Source organism: Hyalella azteca, unplaced genomic scaffold (assembly GCF_000764305.2).
Source record: "Hyalella azteca isolate HAZT.00-mixed unplaced genomic scaffold, Hazt_2.0.2 contig5735, whole genome shotgun sequence".
NCBI lineage: Eukaryota > Metazoa > Arthropoda > Malacostraca > Amphipoda > Hyalellidae > Hyalella > Hyalella azteca.
This window is the reverse complement of record NW_025935917.1, coordinates 1-5,213: the sequence shown is the minus strand read 5'-3', so window position 1 is coordinate 5,213 and position 5,213 is coordinate 1. Positions and strand designations below refer to the sequence as shown.

Below are 5,213 nucleotides of genomic sequence, written 5' to 3'. Positions count from 1 at the left end.
CTGGCTGCTTTAGGACCCCATTACCTATCAGTGAGTTCACAAGTTAGCCTAAGAGGTTTGTCAGGAATTTATTTCTCACAAGCTTAATTGTTAACTAGAAAGGAGAAATGGAATAAAAATAAACCTCCCATTGTTTTCATCATGATAGAAGACAAATTCAATAATACCAGTTGTACATTTTTCACAATACTATTTCAACTAGTAATACATGCAGCTAAGATTCTATCAAATTTGTAAACTATTTCATCATGAAATTGTCTTTGCATTTATTTCTTGGGTGAAATTTAGATTTTTTCTGACTCTAAATACTAGTAACTTTCATATTCTCAATTCATGCACTACAAAAATATCACTTGCCTAACAATTATAGTTTATATTTTGAATTTGTTATTACTGAGGTAATTTTACCTATAGTAATATCTACAATTTATTCATAACATGAGGTAATTCCAAGTATATATTTCAATGTGTTTGTGAACATGGGGCAATTTCAAGTTACTATTTGCAGTTACTTCAGAACATGGGGTAATTTCCAGTTACTATTTACAGTTACTTCAGAACATGGGGTAATTTCCAGTAACTATTTGCAGTTACTTCAGAACATGGGGTAATTTCCAGTTACTATTTACAGTTACTTCAGAACATGGGGTAATTTCCAGTTACTATTTGCAGTTACTTCAGAACATGGGGTAATTTCCAGTTACTATTTGCAGTTACTTCAGAACATGGGGTAATTTCCAGTTACTATTTACAGTTACTTCAGAACATGGGGTAATTTCCAGTTACTATTTGCAGTTACTTCAGAACATGGGGTAATTTCCAGTTACTATTTGCAGTTACTTCAGAACATGGGGTAATTTCCAGTTACTATTTACAGTTACTTCAGAACATGGGGTAATTTCCAGTTACTATTTACAGTTACTTCAGAACATGGGGTAATTTCCAGTTACTATTTGCAGTTACTTCAGAACATGGGGTAATTTCCAGTTACTATTTGCAGTTACTTCAGAACATGGGGTAATTTCCAGTTACTATTTACAGTTACTTCAGAACATNGAGTGTCTCTGCAACCTCACACTTGAGTGTCTCTGCAACCTCACACTTGAGTGTCTCTGCAACCCTCACACATGTGTGTCTCTGCAACCTCGCACTTGTGTGTCTCTGCAACCTCGCACTTGTGTGTCTCTGCAACCTCACACTTGAGTGTCTCTGCAACCCTCACACATGTGTGTCTCTGCAGCCTCACACTTGAGTGTCTCTGCAACCTCACACTTGTGTGTCTCTGCAACCTCACACTTGTGTGTCTCTGCAACCACACACTTGAGTGTCTCTGCAACCTCACACTTGTGTGTCTCTGCAACCTCACACTTGTGTGTCTCTGCAACCTCACACTTGAGTCTCTTGCCAATTCACACAATAGTGCAGTACTTGTGCTTAATAGTACAGTACTTATATTTCCAGCAATTAGTCTAGTCAAAAATACGATGCAATGCCAGATAGTTGACACGACCGAAGCTTACGATGTTATTGTCCAATTTCTGGGGGCCATACTTTCAAAACTCGCTAAGTGAACGTAAGTACTTACGCTCTATTTTCTTGTCTATGATTGGTGGATTTTGCTCGAAAGGCGATCAATGATTGGCGGATGAACTTACGATCTCTTAATTTTTTTTGAAAGTATAGTCCCTGGCTAGCAATGCAACGTGATCAATTTTTCAGCTTAGCTCCAACTCACTTCGCAAATGAAATTGTACTGAAGTTGTTTCAACATCATCAACTCGCAATCAACGTTGTTTCAACGTCACTTGCCTGCCGGGAAATGGCTGCTCAAGTTATCCTAGAACTATTGATAATATGATTAAATTTTATCCTGCTACTGAACATGTCCAGTTGAATTCGTTCAGGGTTTTATAGTCAGCTAACTAATGTGGGTCTGTAGTGATTGTCCAAACCATCTGCTCGCGTGTTACTTGCTCTTGTCTTTCTTTCATTAAATAAACAAATACATGCACTAAATATTCATATTTTCTACGTTCTTATCTCTCTATTTGGTTGAAAATTTTGCATTTTTTCTGGGGGTATTTTCTGGATATTTTTATATGGTGTCGTCGTATTATAATCTAGCCAAATTAATAAATCATGGGTCGTGTCCTAATTATATACTGATGATTTCTCGCTTCATCAGTATATTTGTATATACTGAAGATTATTCACATATCAATTCGGTCGAGGTAGAAGGCAGTATGAGTTAATTGCTCTTAAGGCATGTTAGTGTTGCTGCATCAATGCTGGCGTGGTGACATAGAGTTTCTATGTAATCACTCAGAATTTGTACTTTATTTTTGTGTTGATTTTAGTTGAGTTTGCCTTCTTTTTCTTAATATTTTATTCTCTTTGATTCAATAATGTCAATGTACTTTCTTCACAGATGAAGATGACTTAGTTTTTAGTGCATGAAGTACTTGATGGTCATTACATATATTTAATGACAAAAGGAAAATAATGGTTAGGTCTACAGCTGATTTTTTCATAATTGATCTCAAATAAATGTTACCTATATTGGTGATCATTAATTTTTTATTTGTTCTCGCCAAAAACTGCTGAGAAATTGTTGCTTTGTTTATTCATTTATGTTATTGATCATCAAACTGCTTTGAATTACCCTATTTATTGTGCAAGTTGAATCATGTGAGATGTGCTAATAATATTCCTATAATTCTATGGAATTATTGACTCTTTGATGATTAGTTGAGAACCAAAAATTATATTATTTCTGTAAATTACCTAGCTTGTTGACAGTTTAGAGTAGAAAATCGTGCAGATAATTTAATATATTTGTGACATTATTGACTGTATTTGTGTTATCACGATTTGTTATGATCCTAAAATTATATTATTCACCAGGTTTAACCAAGTGATGTTATTATCAAAATTTGTTGTAATAAAATGGTATTGTTCGCCAGGTTTGACCAAGTAATGCTCTTATCACGATTTGTTGTGATCCTAAAATGATATTATTCGCCAGGTTTAACCAACTTGACGAATGTGACGAACTTAGCAGCGCTTGCAGCCTTGGCTGCTGGTAACCACACGGGGCTACAGGCCCTCACACAGCCCGGTCAGTGCACTCACACAAATAAGTAAGACTTTGTCACAATTAAGATGCACTTTTTGGCCTTTGCATGGGTTTTCATTTCCTAGTTTGGCCCGGCGTATCAGTGCTACGTACAGAGTGTGTGTTATTGTTTGGAAAATTTGACCCATTGATTTATCTGAGTCTGTCTCTTATACACATCTAGATGTGTATAAGAGACAGGGTGTCACTTGAGCTTCCTTTTGAAGTGCCGAATAGGAAAAAAATAGGAATAGGAAAGTGCCGAAACTTGAATAGAAGTGCCGGCGTTGAAGAAATAGGCCCATGGCATAGACGTAACATCAGTCAAGATTACTTGTAAAGTGTTGGGAGCAATGTATTTCAATTCGTGTATTTCATTCGTGTAAAGATTATGAATAAAGTGAAGATTGATTATAAACACCCGTCGATTTTGGGCTGTTGAGAGATTGAATCTTTGTTTTAAATTTGAACATTTCGCTTTACTAGCTTGAAACGCCCATGTTCNATTACTTGGAATATTTAGAATTTCTCGTGTAGCAAGATCAGCAAACTGGAATCATTAGGACAACAAGTTTAACATGAGCGGAGTAGCAAGATGTTTGTGTGCCCTTGAATATTTCAAGTTGCTTTGATTGCTTCATTAATAAGATAGGGTTTTTTATAGAGTAAAATGTATGTATATAAGAGGAAAGGATAATAAAAAAAGTTGTGTGTATGAATGATTGGAAGAGTATTAAAAAGATGTCTCTCACCCTAGCTGTGCTGCCTAGGCATAACTGTACTTACACTCGATACGAAAATAATGTAAAATGCTGCGCTCCGACACGGGGTAAAATGTGCTCTGAAGTCACCTGGACAACAAAAATGAGAACGATGTGTATGAATTAATTGAATAGCATTTCAGACTTGTCTTGAAATTGTCTTGGAATTTAATGTGCTCTGAGGTGACCTGGGCAAAAAAATGAGAATGATGTGTATGAATTAATTGAATAGCATTACAGACTTGTCTTGAAATTGACTTAGAATAAAATGTGCTCTGAAGTGACCTGGACAACAAATAAGAGAAAGATGTGTATGAATTAATTGAATAACATTACTACTTGTCTTGAAATTGGCTTAGAAGTAACTTAGTGGTTTCGTTGGCAGGCTTCCACGGTGGACTTGGCAGTCCAGGCCTGGGGGGAAGCACGAGCGGCCTGGGCGGCACTGGTGCCCTCAACCCCAACCCTTCCAACCCTGCTGGTCAGAACTGTCGCCTCGTCACTCCTTACAACAATTATATGTTCCCTATGTGTTGACATTTACAGCTTTTTGTCCAGCGATACGTTAGCGACCAGGCTAATTGTTCCTAAAGGAACTGTTGCCTTGTTCCTCCTTACAATAATTATATGTTTCCTATGTGTTAATACTTACAGGTTTTTGTTCTGTGATATGTTAATTGGCGTCCATGCTAGTTGTTCCTAAAGGAACTGTCGCCTTGTTCCTCCTTACAACAATTATATGTCCCTTATGTATTAATACTTACAGCTTTTTGTTCTGTGATATGTTAACTAGCGTCCATGCTAGTTGTTCCTAAAGGAACTGTCGCCTCGTCCCTCATCATACATTTATTATGGATAAAGTTAAATTAAAAATTTGTAGTGAAAAAATAGTTCGCATACTATTTTGCATGTAATTCGAAATGGGTGGTTAATGAAGCATTTTTTTCTTTAAATGAATGTAATTTTCACGCGAACATTGAACGGCTTCCATCGACAGTCAGCTCATTCTATTGCACAGATGATGCTAGAACTTATTAAAATGTATTATTTCGAGGTGAACAAGTAGAATGTAAAAATTTTATATTAACAACGCGTTATTTCTAGGTGATCAAGCAGAATATAGCTGTTATAATAACGGATTATTCCCACGTGAGTAAGCACAAAAAATTTCACTACGTTATAGTGACAATGTATTTCCGGGTAAGCAAGTAGAAATTGAATATCAGAATATTATAAGAAGTATAATTTGCAGGTAAGCAAGTGGAAGGCCCCCCAGGAGCAAACTTGTTCATCTATCACTTGCCTCAAGACTTCGGCGACTCCGATCTTGCCCAGTG

The 5,213-nt window shown here is 36.4% G+C and overlaps 1 long non-coding RNA gene across 1 annotated transcript; it reads left to right on the top strand.

Annotated features, from left to right (window-relative positions):
- The first annotated feature begins 3,027 nt into the window (after positions 1-3,027).
- LOC108678487 lies at positions 3,028-5,202 on the top strand. The gene is made up of 3 exons (XR_001931324.1): positions 3,028-3,118; positions 4,262-4,357; positions 5,129-5,202. It is a non-coding gene; the product is annotated as an uncharacterized LOC108678487 (long non-coding RNA).
- The last annotated feature ends 11 nt before the right edge of the window (positions 5,203-5,213 follow it).